Here is an 18,017-nt window from a genome sequence, read left to right as displayed (position 1 = left end):
TTAGCACACTGAAAGCTATATATGCACAGCAGCAGGCTGCAGGTTGGTGTTTGTTTGTGACATAATTAGTGACCAGAGGAAGGAGTGGTCCATCTGCGCTGTAAAGGGGAAGTTAGTTGTGTAGTTCATGCAGCAGTCATACAACCAATGAAAGTTGATACACGAGTATGTCTACACTAGTGTAAGGACGTAGTTAGCTGTTTGTAAAGATTCAAACAACTCAAACCTTTAAGTCCAAAGAAGAGTTAATCATGATCACACCATAATCGTGGAAAGGAGCAGGGTTCAGTAGTTTCTGCTGGTAAGTATACCCGCTCTGGTTGTTTTTTTAATGCTGGCCTTGTATGTCTGCTTGTCTGTGTTGAATGAGTGCTGCATCTTGTGGTTTAAGGGAGGGTGTTATGACACTTTGTACAGCAGCTTTAAAAAAGGCAGGCCAGGAAGTGAACTGGGCTGAAGTGGAGCTCTGCAAGGCTCAAACCACACTGATGACACAGAGACAGACGAAGGAGCTACACAGCTGACGCGGCAATCCATGGGTAAGTTTCATGAAATATTTCAACAGTTTATCCAAAATGTGTGCAGTATGGGATGTTTTGGCTATTCAAGGTATATGCTAAGGGAAGGCTGCGAGGCTATCAGATCTCTTGAATCAGAATGAGATAGCATCCCACATGCAAGTGCTCAGATAGCTTTCACTAGTTTGTGAGTTCTTATATGTGTTTGTAATTTGGTTTTGAAGGATTCAATCACCGAACCAGAGAGAAAAGATCTATACACATAAAGCATGCAGTGAACTGTGAGGCTTCACATGAGGCTTACAGAGAATTTCTACCTTGGCATGTCTTTTAAATTGTTGGACAATTTTCTGTTGCTCAGATTAACAATTTAATGACTAATGACTGAAATTTTTGTTTCAAGGTTGGTCTCAGTGCCGATAGCCTCCATATAACCCAGACAATCCTGGTACTATACACTTACACAGAGAGAGGAGATATTTTTGACCACCATATTTGACCAGCGGCAGAAAAAATCATATTAGTCAATCCTTCCAAACACCTGACACCACTTCATAAGCAGGAATTCATCACTGATAACCTATAGCAGTGGAATAACTAAGTCTGACTTTGACAAGGTCACAGGAATTTAGGCCTTACTAGGTACTATTTTTAGGTTTGTATTCAGCCGCTGTTTCCTTTCTGTTTCACCTGTGCTTTGGTTAGGGCTAGGCACCAAAGTCCCACCCCACGTTAAGGTCCTGATGTCATAGTGTGTTGGTAGTCCAAAGGAAGTACCACAGACAGGATAAAAGATGGACGTAGCTACTGTGACATAACCCATTGAGGTCTGAGGTCCAGTTTTTGACAGCTTCCATTGTGGCTATCTTGGTGTTTTGCCGGTGATATGACCAGTGAGGGGCGGATCAGAAGTTGAAATTGCATGCTCATTGGCTAACAGCTTGTCAATCATTAGTCATTAGACAGCATACTCTGAATATTCCTTCTTTTGTAAAAGTTATCATTTATAAAATAAACAGTATATTTTACTTGTTATGTAGGTAGATACTTTCATCTCCCCTCCTGTATTTTCTAAGGGCTCACTGTATTTTCTTTGGTGCAACCCTCCTTTTTATCCAGCCTTGGAAGTAGCGCTAGGAGTACACTGCCTTTTGACCCCTTGAAACTGTGTTTGCCTCTTGTGTGGCACTTCTTGTGCCTTAAACTGTGGATCTTTGGTGTGTTAGGCAAATGTGTTAACTACTACAACTGAGGCTAAAAACGGAAAGTGCTTCCAGAGGTCAAACCTAAGGGTCGATTTTGCATTGACTTCTATAGGGACAAAGTCTTTTTGCAACCACGCGTGTGGCTGCAAAAGCTGGTGATTAAAAAGAATGGCACTTCCACAATGGCTTCATTTCAAAGCTACATTAATCTTTTATACTGTCTGTCGATGCTGTTAAGAGCTTTGTTGTTGTCTGCTGTCACTAGGTGCCAGTATCAAAAATATATGGAACAGCTGTTTTTTATGGGCTACACATGTTCATATTTGGGCTAAGGTTTGTCTTTTAGCAAAGCCTCTGACACAAAGAAGTTAAAATATTCAAAGAAATTCTTATAGTGAAGTGAAACTGAGTGTTCAAAAAAGCCGAAATTCCACTGTATCTACTGTTTGTGATTCATTTTTAGCTCATCCAGCCATAGACATTATGAGCTCAGTCCCTGGCAATGCGTCTGTTGTCTGTCCATCCACAAGGTTGCAAAATGTAACCAGTGTTTCCTCCTAAAACATTGGTCAGAAATTAATTAAACTTAAGTCCTTTTCCATTGGTACCTACTCAGCTTTGTTCAACGCGACAGGAGGCGGTACAACTCCCCTCGACTTGTTTTCTGTTACAGTTGAGGGCCACCTAATGCGCATGAGGTCGTTACAGCAATGCGGCCTAGCGTCTCATGACGTAATTAGTATGCAGCATGAATGGCACAACAAAGGTGGACGGCGAGGTAACGATTATACCTTCTTCTTGGTCTGTGGCTTATTGCCAGACTCAGGGATCACTGACTTGTTTTTTGTTGCCATTTCCCTCATTGCTGCGTTTCAAAAATGGTGATTTTGATTTTCGGGAAGGAGATGCACTGATGACTCATCAAGTGATGCCACTGACCAGCCAATCATGGCATGCAGTCTGTTGATGCCTTGGATCGCTTGGATCCCTGGCAGAGTAGGCACTAAAAAAGTACTTGGTACCAGATACTATGACCTAACAGAAAACCACAGAGATGATGAGCCGATCCGAATAGGTACTAATGGAAAATGGGATTTACACTCGGTGATAACCTAATAAGGCTTCACCCAACTTCCATTCAAGGTCAAGATCACGTTTGTTGCTTAGCCTATCTTTGATGGGGGAGTTTTTTTGTTTTTTTTTGTATTTCTTCCTCTAAATGTCAAACTCTACTGTTGTTCCCTTTCCTCTTCAAGATAACTTTTCAATGAGTCAGTGTTTTAACCCTAACCCTAACTGCTGCTTGGTCTTTTTGGCTCTATGTATCTCTGAATAGAGCTACATAAATAAACATCAACGCAACACCAGAAATTCAAGGTAAATGCATGCATGTATTCTCACTATACTTAAATTTAGTCTATAGGTCAAAATTGTGAAGGTGGTGAGTTTCTATACACATACAAGCATGCAGCAAAGTGTGAGGCTTCACATCTTGCAGAGAATTTCTACCGTGGTATGTCTTTTAAATTGTACAATTTTCTGTTGCCCAAATTAACAATTCACTGACTAATGACTGAAGTTTTTGTTTCAAGGTTGGTTTCATATGTCTGTAGGTCATAATTGTGAAGGTGGGATGTCTCTATTTATCCCATAAACAAGGCCACTTTTGGAGCTTAGATCAGTTACAAAGTATCTGGTTCTTTGACAACAGTTGAAGATCTGAAATTTTCAAGGCAGAAGTTACATTAAAAAAAATAATTATGAATTATATTTTGTGTATTGTGTTGTTTAACTTGGAGCAGTCATAGTTAACAATTAGAGGAACAAGATATTTTAAGATTTGTGCCTCAGACTGTTGACTACGCTGTTCTAATAGCCCCCAAGAGCCATGATTCTTATAGTATTTAGAGATCAAAAGTCCAGAAATACTTGTAGTATAAAGACTTTTTAATGTATTCATACCAACTGTATGAAAGATAGCTAGTTAGCTCAACAACTGCTTTATATTTTTCATTTATAGGTGCTATGATAAAGACATTCCTTTCTGTAGCCTTGCCAAAGACATAATTTCTTATTAACACAAGCAACATAGAGGCTCGATTAGTTCCATAGTTCCACAGAGGCACATTGATACACTTTCTGTAATAATTGAACTCGTGTGGCTCTGAACAGTGCTAAATCTTGAATGACATACAGTTCAATAACAGCCCTGAAACACTTCCTTTTTTGGTGCTAACATACTATATTGTATTGTCATATTGCTCATGATTACGTCTCGGCATTTAGCCTCAAAAATCACTAACCTAGCAGCTAACTTTAGCCTCCAGTAGAGTATTTTAACATGCTGCCATGCATTTCATTTCATTTATTTATTTATTTCACACTTGGTACAACAGATCAAACAAACCAACTACACTTTCTATCAATAAAGCACTACAACCATATGTGAAAAGGAGCAGGAAGAAGAAAATATTCTTATTACATGCATGCACTGCATGTAAAAGCAATCCATCTTCTTCGGTCCGAACAGACTGTTTCCGTGCTTTCCACCAAAACCTGTTCAAACTGATAATAAATACAAATGTTGGTGAAGTTTTACTTGTTCTAACTTAAAATACAGGAACATGCACGTAGCCGTGTGAAGTAATTTGACACAGACTCTTGATTTAACTTTGTGCAGCCTTTATGCAGCCTGTACCAAAAATAAAAACACTACGTGCTAATGTGTAGCATCTGCTTACACAAATTACAGTAAGACAGAAGTGCTTTAGCCCAGAATCATATTATTAATATTCTGTAGCCATTTCCCTTACAGAACAGAAAACATCCTCATAAGCGTTTCTGCAATGACTCATATTTCCCAGTCCTACTGAGATGTAACTAAAGCTGCATGTTTGATCCATCATTTACTCTCCTGTTAATATTAAGTCAGTTTACTGTTTACTCCCATGTCTGTTTGAAGCCATGCTAACTGTGCGGGTGGTAGTGCCACAGTGGGGTTAAAGCAAAGCGTGGTTCAGTTTTTAAGTCTTTTCTGAGTTTTTATAGAATAGTCTGGGTTAGAAAATGTTATAAAATGTCTTTACGCTTTGAATGACAGTGTTTAAAGTGCTGCTTTATGTGGAGTCATGTAAAACCACAGTCTAGCCATATGTGACTTAAAATAATAGAATATTTTCTTAAGATTCTTTCTAACAAGAATGTTTCTATCGATTAATTTGTTTATTGCTACAGTTAATCTGCTGCATAACCTTCAAAAAGGATCAGATTTTTGTCCATCTTTTTTGCTCTTCAGGGCTGTTTCTGCAGCAGTGGTATTCTGGCACTGAACATACATATTTCATCATAGGTTTTGCAGACCAAGTCAGTCAGTCTGTCACCTTTAGCTCCTCCTTCTGTGTTTAACTGGATCTACTGGGTCATAAACTGTAGTTACAAGATATGAATGAGAGGGAGTTTGAGCTTTAGCAGCAGAGCTTTGTAAATGTGTGATATCTGTGATAAAGGGTAATGCACTATGGTACACGTAGTTTAACCACCGCTGTTGTCTCTATAGTCAAACTCAAGAGACAGTGCAGTACGTTTACAGTCAGAAGATGTTTTTCATTATATGTCCATCATTATCTACAATGCAACACTACATCCATTTTCCACTGAGTTTTTTAACATGACATAGTTCAGTCTATTTCTCTTAAAAAAAATGTATTTATTCTTTTTTTCACAGGGGTTGGCGCATTAGCGTGGCTAATATAATTGTTGAATGTAAATATATGTATATTTTAAACATTATAGACTTTGATTTTATTGTAATTTTCCAATTATTATTCGGTGTATTGGAATTTAGCACAGTGACCCATGACTTACAGCTCTAGGATCCCTGAGTCACACTTAAGGCCCCAAAGTGATGATGGAAATAGCTCAAGTTCCAGAAATCTTGAAAACCATATTTGTAAACCATAGATCATGTTGGAATATCTGTCATAGATGAGGAAACATACAGTGGGGCAAAAAAGTATTTAGTCAGCCACCGATTGTGCAAGTTCCCCCACCTAAAATGATGACAGAGGTCAGTAATTTGCACCAGAGGTACACTTCAACTGTGAGAGACAGAATGTGAAAAAAAAATCCATGAATCCACATGGTAGGATTTGTAAAGAATTTATTGGTAAATCAGGGTGGAAAATAAGTATTTGGTCAATAACAAAAATACAACTCAATACTTTGTAACATAACCTTTGTTGGCAATAACAGAGGTCAAACGTTTACTATAGGTCTTTACCAGGTTTGCACACACAGTAGCTGGTATTTTGGCCCATTCCTCCATGCAGATCTTCTCGAGAGCAGTGATGTTTTGGGGCTGTCGCCGAGCAACACGGACTTTCAACTCCCGCCACAGATTTTCTATGGGGTTGAGGTCTGGAGACTGGCTAGGCCACTCCAGGACTTTCAAATGCCTCTTACGGAGCCACTCCTTTGTTGCCCGGGCGGTGTGTTTTGGATCATTGTCATGTTGGAAGACCCAGCCTCGTTTCATCTTCAAAGTTCTCACTGATGGAAGGAGGTTTTGGCTCAAAATCTCACGATACATGGCCCCATTCATTCTGTCCTTAACACGGATCAGTCGTCCTGTTCCCTTGGCAGAAAAACAGCCCCATAGCATGATGTTTCCACCCCCATGCTTCACAGTAGGTATGGTGTTCTTGGGATGCAACTCAGTATTCTTCTTCCTCCAAACACGACGAGTTGAGTTTATACCAAAAAGTTCTACTTTGGTTTCATCTGACCACATGACATTCTCCCAATCCTCTGCTGTATCATCCATGTGCTCTCTGGCAAACTTCAGACGGGCCTGGACATGCACTGGCTTCAGCAGCGGAACACGTCTGGCACTGCGGGATTTGATTCCCTGCCGTTGTAGTGTGTTACTGATGGTGACCTTTGTTACTTTGGTCCCAGCTCTCTGCAGCTCATTCACCAGGTCCCCCCGTGTGGTTCTGGGATCTTTGCTCACCGTTCTCATGATCATTTTGACCCCACGGGATGAGATCTTGCGTGGAGCCCCAGATGGAGGGAGATTATCAGTGGTCTTGTATGTCTTCCATTTTCTGATGATTGCTCCCACAGTTGATTCTTTCACACCAAGCTGCTTGCCTATTGTAGATTCACTCTTCCCAGTCTGGTGCAGGTCTACAATACTTTTCCTGGTGTCCTTCGAAAGCTCTTTGGTCTTGGCCATGACGGAGTTTGGAGTCTGACTGTTTGAGGCTGTGGACAGGTGTCTTTTATACAGATGATGAGTTCAAACAGGTGCCATTCATACAGGTAACGAGTGGGGGACAGAAAAGCTTCTTACAGAAGACGTTACAGGTCTGTGAGAGCCAGAGATTTTCCTTGTTTGAGGTGACCAAATACTTATTTTCCACCCTGATTTACGAATAAATTCTTTACAAATCCTACCATGTGGATTCATGGATTTTTTTTTCACATTCTGTCTCTCACAGTTGAAGTGTACCTCTGGTGCAAATTACTGACCTCTGTCATCATTTTAAGTGGGGGAACTTGCACAATCGGTGGCTGACCAAATACTTTTTTGCCCCACTGTATATGTATGGTAAACACCAATAGAGACATTGAAAAAAAATGATAGCGTGGCCACACTTGTCCAGTTGCGAAACCACTTGGTCGCTTGACAGTTAACATATTATTTAAGAATATAACAGATATTTTTTCTTTTAGCTTTCCCTTTACAGTTAAATTTACACAGCACAGTAAATGGGCTTACATATCCTTTCCATATATACTAGATAAGGCAGAATAAGGTTAGGAATAGGTAACTGGCTAACCAGGTTAGCAGAGGATTCCTTTTTTGTAGTTTTGGCTGAGAAGTGTCGTGCAGCGCCAGCATGACAAGAACTGGTTCTAATCACCTTTCTGAACCACTGGTGACATCATCAGTACTTTACACTGGTATCAAGTATAGGTCACTAGTCATTGTCTGACTCAGATACAGTAAAAGCAGCAGCCATCCTCAAGTTTCATTGGTTGTTTTCCTTTGTGAGTTTTGCTTTGACCCATTTCAGTTGTGTTTTTTGCTGTCAAGCAAAGCCCTCGTGGTTTCAGACTCAGTGCAACAGGGACCAGCAGTCCCCACTTGCACGAATATAAAATGTCACCACATGCCTTTCACAGTGAGCAACAGTACTGCTACAGCCTTGCAAGTCATTCTGTTTGGCTCATACCGTACAGTGAGTTTGGTCAGCTGTTACATGCTGCTGCAGGTTGTGTGGTTAACCTGCATGCTTGGTACATCAGTGAAGGTCTGAAACTAATGCAGCAAAAAAATCCTGTCACTTTTTCAATCTTCATTTTTATTTATTGCTCGTATTCTAGTTAAACCAGTATCTTCCTATAAAGGTGTGCATAGGGCTTTTAAAGGCACTGGTCATAAATTGCTTATAGCAAATTTAATGCCTAAATTTAATGCTTAGCTAACTTCCTGGAAAAGGGAAACAACTGGCAGGTCAGCGCTCGATATTTTGACTTGACTTTTATTTAAATAAAGTGGAAGAACTGGTGATGAGGCATTTTGAGCATGCTGGTATGCACCACATCAGAGTATTTCTTCTGAATGTTCTTCCTCAGATGCTTTGGGGCACTACATCAGTAGTCCGTGTTTCACAGTGTTCCCCCTTTTAGGGTAAAAAACAAATCCCCTGGCATGCAGCCTTCTAACTGTGGCCTCTTTAACTGAAAACTCCTGAAATCTGCACCCTTAATGTATAAAACGTTGGTGTCAGTATAAAACATGAATTGTGGTCTGTGGCAAAATCACAGCACGGTCAGCATAAGTGGTATGAAAAGAACTTTTAGGAAGAGATCTGAAAATAGCAGCTGCACTTAACCAGAGGTACAAACATATTAGGAAGGAACAGAATAAGGAACACTTACATCATACATCAGATCTTGCTGATCCTCTTTGAGTTGAAAATCTTTATTGATATACACTGTGTATTTTTTTGTCTAGACAAACATGGTAACAAGGTTGGAAACCAACATCAGCAGATATTCGATTTTCACTGCTTGAGATACATTGCCAGAAGAAAAAAAAAGGAACAATAACAAAAAATTTCAGATGTTATTTGTGATATTGACATGGAAATGTTAATATCACGTGATACAAGAGTGCTCAGCCATTGAAACCCAGACCATAAAGGTCCCAGTGCACAGTTTTTGTGCTGATTTTAATCTCAGGGAGGCTTAAAGCTCAAAGCAGTTACTGGGTCAGCAGAGCGTTGGTGACATTTACACATTTAAGAGGCCCTGCTCTGTAATTTTACATGGCCTGTCACTAATGTTTGTATAGGCCGACTGAATGGCTAGATGCTGGATTGCTGTGGCAATGAGACTGAAAACACCTGAATTCAAAGATTAAGAGGTTTGGTGTACATACTTTCATATTCAGTGTAATTCGTCCTTTTGTTTCAAGTTTAATATTTTGTTTTTCACTATAAAGCAACAGCACTGTCACTGCAATTTGTCCACTCTGTTCATTGAGGAGGAGAGCTATGCAGATTACACAAATACAAGGAAATACATGTTTTTACACCTGAAATGGCACTTTCAGCATTAAGTAGCACCTTAAGTGTCCATTTCACAGAAGGCCTTTTCTAACGTTACGTTCAAAGAAGTGGTGCAGACATCACACCTCAAAGCTGCCAACCAGCACACGACTGTACAGTACAGTCCCCTTGGTTAAACTTCAGCAGCAACATGAAAGCTGTTTTGTACCAAATATGTTCACACTTTAGATGATCTGGGTATACATAAACAATTTCTTGCTCATTTATACCCCCGCATGTACTAACAACTGTCTCTGGATTAGACTTACAGTGAAAAAGGAAGTTCTGAAGCATATATATATATATATATATATATATATATATAAAATATAAAAACATGCAAATTGTTTTACTAGCTGTGATCCAACTTGTGTGAAAAGGAGTGGTTTTTTTTGTTTTTTTTCTGTCAGCAGATGGCCTCATCATCTGTGTGCATAAACAGTTGATCATCTGAGACTTCAGACTAACTGATATGATGACCGCATAACCTTAGCCGCCCCTTTTTGGGGTGGGAACTTGACAATAGTACAGACATTACACAAGGAGTGGCATTATTTTTAGCTTCCTCTTTTTAGGGTGTATGACAGCTTTGATAGCAAACCTATTTCAGTGTCTGGTAGAGGAATAGATTAAGATCATATTTTATAGCATCCTCATAAAAAAAGACAAAAATTCCCCAACATAGTGTGACCTCTTCTTTAACTCGTTGATTTACAGTCTTGCTCTGGGGCTTCTCACTTTGACATCGTGCTAACAAGCTGCTTGCTACGTGTTCGATTTGCAACTGATGCAGCTGCTATGATGGGCAGATATGGCCATGATACATGTAAGGAGCATCCTAACCTAATCACAAAGTGCAACCTGATACATTCACTTGCAGGACACTTTATTAGGTATACCAAAGTAGTACAGGGTTGGAGTTCCCTTTGCTGGAAGCGTTCCTCAGAAAGTTTGATCCATACTGACATGATAGCGTCAGACTGTTACGGCCGGGACCGTTTCAGACGAGTGACAGGACTCAAACGCAAGACGCCGAACAGCTCGTAAATATATTTTAAGAATAATGTTTAATGTGCACACAAAATATTCATAAACAAAAGGTGAGCGTAGACGTTAACTAAATAATGATCTGGTCCGGGTCCGGGGATTGGACTGGAAAGCAAGTCACAAAAGGTCCAGGGAAAGGTCGGGGTCACTGTAACAGAATGCAAATGTTCAAAACATAGATAAGGAGGCATATGAATATGTTGTTTGGCTCAAAATCCTCCTTCGTACTGTGTACTTGCCAACGGAGGTCGGAGATAACATAGAGGGGGAGTAATCCGGGTGTGTAAATCCAAAAACTCCTGGCGTGGAGGCAGAGAGGCAGGTAGGTAGTTTTGGTGGTAGCCTGAGGGACTGCCAGAAGGTCCAGCATCCAAGTAGAAGCTCTTCGCCAGAGGTTTAACAGTTAGGTGTAGCTGAAAAAGGGAGGCGCACAAAAAACAAACATACAGTGAAGCAAAAGTGATTCACAAAAAAACACGTAAGGAAATTATGGTGGTGGCCTGCACTGACTGATGTTTAGCAGAGAATCTGGCGAAGAGAGATTGAGAACGCTGGCCTTATGAGTCCCCCGGCTAATTACCCACAGATGTCAACGATCAGCAAAAACACTGAGGCCCCTCCCAGGGGTGGAGACGCCGGCTCGGAGGGAGACACACTGGCACACACCCGGACCATGACAGTACCCCCCCCTCAAGGGACGCCACCCGGCGGCCGACCAGCACCCGCCCCACGACGTGACCTAAGAAAATCAGAAACCATCACAGAGTCAAGCATCAAAGAACGAGGAACCCAAGAACGCTCCTCCGGCCCATAACCCTCCCAGTCCACCAAAAACTGCAGCCCCCTACCCCGCCGCCGCACATCCAGAATGCGCCGGACAGAAAACGCAGGATGCCCGTCAATGAGCCGGGCGGGAGGCGGGGGCACCGGAGGCGGGCACAGATGACTAGACACCACCGGCTTCACCTGAGAAACGTGAAAGACCGGGTGAACCCTCAAGGCAGCAGGCAAACGGAGCTTGACAGCCGAAGGGCTGAGGACCCTGTCCACAGAATAGGGGCCGATGTAACGAGGAGACAACTTGCGGGAGGATGCCCTGAGAGGGATGTCTTTCGCAGCGAGCCACACCTTCTGTCCAGGTGAGTAAACAGGCGCAGGAGACCGGCGACGGTCGGCACAGCTACGTTGGCGAGCCACAGCTCGCAACAGCGCCTCCCGCGTACGAGACCAGACCCGACGGCAGCGCTGTAGATGATGCTGGACCGAGGGGACAGCAAGATCAGCCTCCTCCACCGGAAACAGGGGCGGCTGATAACCCAAAGAGGCCTCAAAAGGTGACAACCCAGTAGCAGACGAAACCAAGGAGTTGTGGGCATATTCCACCCACGGCAGATACGAGGCCCAAGTCGCAGGGTTATGACAGGTCACACAGCGGAGCGCGGCCTCCAGCTCCTGATTTAAACGTTCCGTCTGGCCGTTCGTCTGAGGATGGTAACCAGAGCTCAGACAAGGCCTGGCCCCCAAAGCAGCGCAAAAAGAACCCCAAACCTGGGACGAGAACTGCGGACCCCTGTCCGAAACTATTTCCACAGGAATGCCATGAAGCCGAAAAACATGGTCCAACAACAACGTAGACGTCTCAGCCGCAGTGGGCAACTTCTCCAAAGCGACGAAATGAGCAGCCTTAGAAAACCGATCCACGACCGAGAGAATAGTGGTCTTCCCAGCCGAAACCGGGAGTCCCGTAACAAAATCCAGGGCGATGTGGGACCAAGGGCGATGAGGCGTAGACAACGGCTGCAACAGCCCAGCAGGACGGTGAGTACGCGACTTACACCTGGCACACACAGGGCACGCAGCCACATACTCCCGAACATCTTTATCCAGAGTGGCCCACCAAAAATGTCTCTTAACCATAGAAGTCGTCCTGCCCCTGCCCGGGTGACACGCAAACCTCGAAGCGTGCACCCATTCCAGTACCTTGGAGCGAGCAGCCGCGGGAACAAAACGCCGGTTAGGCGGTCCCGTGCCCGGATCCGGTTCCGTCCGGAGGCCCCGGTCGATGGCGTCCTCCACCTCCCAGGTAATAGCTCCCACCGTACAGCCGGCCGGAAGAATGGTGGAAAACTCCGCCGGACCCGTGTCAGAGTCAAACTGCCGAGAGAGGGCATCCGGTTTGGTGTTTCTGGAACCCGGGCGATAAGAAATGGAAAAGTTAAAACGTGCGAAAAACAGCGACCAACGAGCTTGACGTGCATTCAACCTCTTCGCACCGCGCAGGTACGTCAAGTTCTTATGATCCGTCCACACCAGGAACGGTAGCGCCGCGCCTTCCAGATGATGACGCCACTCCTCCAACGCCAACTTAACGGCAAGCAGCTCCCGGTCCCCCACATCATAGTTCCGTTCCGCTGGTGAAAGCCGCCGAGAGAAAAAGGCGCACGGCCGCAGCTTAGAGGAGGGGCCGGCACGTTGTGAAAGCACAGCCCCCACCCCCACATCAGAAGCATCCACCTCCACAATAAAAGCCTTAGACGGATCGGGTTGAGCGAGGATGGGCGCAGTAGAAAACAGATGTTTCAGCTCCGTGAATGCGCTGTCAGCTTCGGCGGACCAGCCGAACGGAAGCTTCGTAGAGGTAAGGCGTGTAAGCGGAGCCGCCACTAGACTGTAGTTCCTTATAAACCGACGATAGAAATTCGCAAATCCCAAAAACCCCTGGAGTTGCTTGCGAGTAGAAGGCACAGGCCAGTCAGTGACCGCCTTCACCTTAGCTGGATCCGTCTTCACCTGCCCCCCTGCCAAGATGTATCCCAGGAAAGAGACCGATGTCAAATGAAACTCACATTTTTCAGCCTTGGCATACAGTCTGTTTTCCAAGAGGCGTTGAAGGACAGCACGGACATGTGAATGATGCTCAGCCAAAGACTTAGAAAAAATAAGAATGTCATCTAAATAGACGAACACAAAACGGTCGAGGAAATCCCGCAGGACGTCATTTATTAGGGCCTGAAACACCGCTGGAGCGTTCGTTAAACCGAAAGGCATAACGAGATACTCGAAATGACCCAGGGGGGTGTTAAACGCGGTCTTCCACTCGTCTCCCTGACGGACTCGCACCAAATGATAAGCATTGCGAAGATCTAACTTAGTGAACACCGTGGCACCCTGTAGCGATTCAACAGCGGAGCTAATGAGTGGCAAGGGATACTTATTTTTAACAGTGACGTCATTCAAGCCCCTGAAATCAATACACGGCCGAAGAGACCCATCCTTCTTGTCTACAAAAAAAAACCCCGCCGCCACGGGGGACGAAGACGGACGGATTAACCCAGCCGCTAATGAATCCCTAATATACTCCTCCATCGCAGCACGTTCAGGCCTAGAGATACTATATAACCGGCTCTTGGGCAGGGACGCTCCGGGGAGCAAATCAATCGCACAGTCATAAGGGCGATGGGGCGGTAGGGACTGCGCTTTGATCTTACTGAATACCTCCCGCAAATCATGATACTCAGGCGGCACCCCTGAGAGATCGGGGACATATTCGTCAGTCCCCGTAGCCTCCCCCGGGCCGGGAAAACGGGCGGAAGTCAGACAATTGGAGTGGCAAAAAGGGCTCCAGCTGACAACCCTTTGCCCCTCCCAATCCAAGTGCGGATTGTGCAAGCACAGCCAGGGATAACCCAAAGTGAGCGGAGTATCAGGTGAATCGAGGACAAAAAAGGTGAGTTTTTCCCTATGATTCCCCGAAGTGCACAGTGACACTGGACCAGTGCGAAAAGAAATTCTAGTGAAAACCTGGTTATTAATCGCTCTAACTGGAATGGGCGGCTCAAGGCGCACGAGCGGAACGCCTAATCGTTCAGCGAGATCGAGACTGATTAAATTCTGTTCAGAACCAGAATCTAATAAGGCTGTGCACGAATGAGTACTCTGTAGCATCTCCAAGGTGACAGGGAGTTGTAAACGGGGTTTCTGACCAGAATTCGAACCGCCCACCCGTATCCCCGATTCTACCGGCGGGCGACACCTTTTCCCTCCTTCGGGCATGCAGCAATCAAGTGTTCCAGCGAGCCACAGTAAAAACAGGCATGAGCCCGACGCCGCCGCTCCCTCTCCTCCGGTGTCAACCGTGACCGGCCAATCTGCATAGGCTCCGGCTCGGGATCAGTGACGTAAGCCGAGGCGACAAACTCATGCGAGTCCACAGTCGGAGGCGGCGACGGTGACGTACCCGGAAACGAGCGCGGTAAACGGCGCTGGGATTTGTAGTTCCTGTCCCTCTCCCTGTCACGCAACCTGTTGTCAATGCGAAGGGAGAGGGACGCCAGTTCCTCAAAAGATTTTGGCTCATCACGGGAGGCAAGCTGGTCTTTCATACCCTCGTTCAATGCCCGGAAAAACACCCCACGCAGAGCGTCGTCAGGCCAACCGGTTTCGGCGGCAGCAGTACGAAAATCAATCAAAAAATCAGCAACCCTCTGACGGCCCTGGCGAAGATCCAGCAGCCTCTGCGCAGAACTACCCTCAGAAATGGGGTGCGCAAACGTTTTCTGGAATTCCCCCAAAAACACCTCATAAGAACAGGTTAACAAAGGATTCTTCGATAGATACGCCTCCGCCCATTTAAGTGCACGATTACGCAGTTTACCCACCAAATAAGATATCTTATTAGAATCCGCAACAAATGTGCGCGGAGAACGACCGAAAACAAGGTCAACCTGAAGCAAAAACCCGCTACAACTCCCTGGATCCCCTGAGAATGGTTCGGGCTCCGGGGACGTAGCATCACGGAAAGCTGATGTAGGTGGAGATGCAACGGCAACAGGTTGAGGCAGAGGAGCTGGTGTACCGGAGTCTTGGCCCGCGGGGCCCGAGGCGGAACCAGCAGCAGTAGAAATATCAGTTTGTAGAGCCTGGAGGGTCTCCAGTATTTTACTTTGACCATCTCTAAGAGTCTGCTGCTGGGCTAACAGGAACTGAATAGATTGTTCATGACTTCTAATATCGCCCCCTGCCTCTGAATGGCTGACCGTTCCGCGTCTGCTGAGTCCATAACTGCTGGCCAGATTCTACTGTTACGGCCGGGACCGTTTCAGACGAGTGACAGGACTCAAACGCAAGACGCCGAACAGCTCGTAAATATATTTTAAGAATAATGTTTAATGTGCACACAAAATATTCATAAACAAAAGGTGAGCGTAGACGTTAACTAAATAATGATCTGGTCCGGGTCCGGGGATTGGACTGGAAAGCAAGTCACAAAAGGTCCAGGGAAAGGTCGGGGTCACTGTAACAGAATGCAAATGTTCAAAACATAGATAAGGAGGCATATGAATATGTTATTTGGCTCAAAATCCTCCTTCGTACTGTGTACTTGCCAACGGAGGTCGGAGATAACATAGAGGGGGAGTAATCCGGGTGTGTAAATCCAAAAACTCCTGGCGTGGAGGCAGAGAGGCAGGTAGGTAGTTTTGGTGGTAGCCTGAGGGACTGCCAGAAGGTCCAGCATCCAAGTAGAAGCTCTTCGCCAGAGGTTTAACAGTTAGGTGTAGCTGAAAAAGGGAGGCGCACAAAAAACAAACATACAGTGAAGCAAAAGTGATTCACAAAAAAACACGTAAGGAAATTATGGTGGTGGCCTGCACTGACTGATGTTTAGCAGAGAATCTGGCGAAGAGAGATTGAGAACGCTGGCCTTATGAGTCCCCCGGCTAATTACCCACAGATGTCAACGATCAGCAAAAACACTGAGGCCCCTCCCAGGGGTGGAGACGCCGGCTCGGAGGGAGACACACTGGCACACACCCGGACCATGACACAGACACAGTTACTGCAGATTTGTCGGCTACACATCAATAATGCAAATCTCCTGTGCCAGTGTGAATTGCAGTGGGTAACAAATACACTAACATGCTTCAGAGTACACAGGCTCATGTTTGGTCCTGAATCAACACCCAACAAACCTCACCCAAGTGATATGACACACTCTAGTGGGTTTTTATTTTCTCACATTTTTGTATTCAGATATATTACAGAACAACTCACTGAACCCTTGATTGAGCCCAGCCTAATATACTTGTAAGTGACTTGTGGCAGCTTGAAGTAATGACAGAAAAGGGGACAGAAGAGGAGGGAAAGCTGATAGTGGAAACACAAATGCTAATACAAAACTAGGAAATGTACAACTGATACGAGACGTAAAGGAAAAATGTTTAAAGAGAAACTGATACAGGGCTAGTCATTTTTTAGAGGAATGACTTAAATAGTTCAGTTCTTTTTGCAATATGAACTCACTTCCAAGTAGTGTACAGGAGGAGTATGGTGGTTTTAGACATCATGGTGCTTCCTGTGTGTTCACGGTAGTATGTTGGGGGGGGAAAGAAGTCAGAGAGCTGTCGTCTGGTGAGGTTTGTGGATTTAAAAAGAGGTGAACTTTCCAGACTTCTGTAGCCTACGATATAAAAGTTATTTTAGTGAACTAAAATACAAGGCTCAACCCAGCCTTGTAAAAAAATAAAGAAAATTCAAACTAAACTAAAATATAGACTATTGTTTTTATGTTAGTCTTTAAAATTTGTGAACACAATAAGCACGAGAACGTATTGAGGAAGCAAAGTGAGACTGAGAAAGTCTGGGTTTAGGATAGAGATGCCTGCTCTAGTTTTAAGCTTCAAACTAAAAGTTAGGGCTGGATCAACTGACCCTGAACCACCCTGTAGCTTCAGTGCTACAAGCTCCGGCTGCTCGGGGGACTTCCCATGATGCACTGAGCCTTTTTCCTCCAAAGATCTCTTTTCTCACTCTCACCAGTATTTTGTGTTTCACTGTCAGTTTCTCTGTGCTTCTCTTTCCGCTCATCTTTTCCCTCACTTCCCAGTCGGTTGTAGCGCATTGGCTTCTAGTGGCAATCTCGTCCCCACCATCACCAAGTTTTTGCTGATGTACTCTAAGCCATGTCTGATTGACTGGTTTATTGTCTCTGTATAATATTTTGGGGTCTAGATCAGGGATGTCAGACTCATTTTGCAGTGCAATTGCAACACTATGGATATATACTCAACAGTAAATAGAAAAAACGATCTGTCAGCACGACTCTTGGAGAAATACCTGTGTAAAATAAAGAAATAGTTCTGGTAGCTTGTTGCCCAGTCTAAGAGACCCTGTGCACGAGAAAATGCTAACTTCCTGGTTTGAGACCGGATGTGGGGTTGTACATTTCCGGTAGCTTTACTTTGCGGTCAATCGCTACTGCGAACATATACTCCAAAATCATGTCCAAAACTCGAAAACGGAAAGATCGCGTTAAGTTACAAAGAGCAGAAAGTGGGAACACTCGCCACTGTTGTGTCATAAAAAATCTAATGATCAATTTTGACGTCTAAAGAGTTTAGATCGATCAGTTGTTTACATCACTCAACACAAGCAGAACTGCATCACTGCAGCACAAGACACATCGTCCACATTCAGAAGCACATCTCTGTATAGTGACTGGTCTTATGATTTAAACAGGCAAATGTTCAGCATTCAAACTACAGGTGAAGAATAGTCAAACCAGATGTTTCCCCCATTATGTCGAGATCAGCTAGTCAAGTACACACCTACACAGCATGTTAACAAACCGT

General features: G+C 44.4%; 1 protein-coding gene and 1 long non-coding RNA gene across 2 annotated transcripts in view; one reads left to right on the top strand and one right to left on the bottom strand.

Annotated features, from left to right (window-relative positions):
- Positions 1–463: 463 nt before the first annotated feature.
- sh3bp2 (SH3-domain binding protein 2) overlaps positions 464–18,017 on the top strand; it is a 39,247-nt gene continuing 21,693 nt past the window's right edge. Inside the window, exon 1 of the mRNA XM_085413436.1 lies at positions 464–539. The gene's annotated coding sequence lies outside the window, so the exon portion shown is untranslated. The remainder of the gene's footprint in view (positions 540–18,017) is intronic.
- On the bottom strand, positions 13,251–16,206 carry LOC146665704 (uncharacterized). The gene is made up of 3 exons (XR_014912404.1): positions 16,045–16,206; positions 15,763–15,947; positions 13,251–15,682 (listed from the first exon to the last, which is right to left on the bottom strand). It is a non-coding gene; the product is annotated as an uncharacterized LOC146665704 (long non-coding RNA).

This window comes from Rhamphochromis longiceps, linkage group LG7, assembly GCF_057381845.1.
Source record: "Rhamphochromis longiceps isolate RC_006_pf linkage group LG7, R_longiceps_female_GT1.1, whole genome shotgun sequence".
Taxonomy (NCBI): Eukaryota; Metazoa; Chordata; class Actinopteri; order Cichliformes; family Cichlidae; genus Rhamphochromis; species Rhamphochromis longiceps.
Note: the sequence above shows the minus strand (reverse complement) of the source record. Positions and strands in the feature narration are given on the sequence as shown.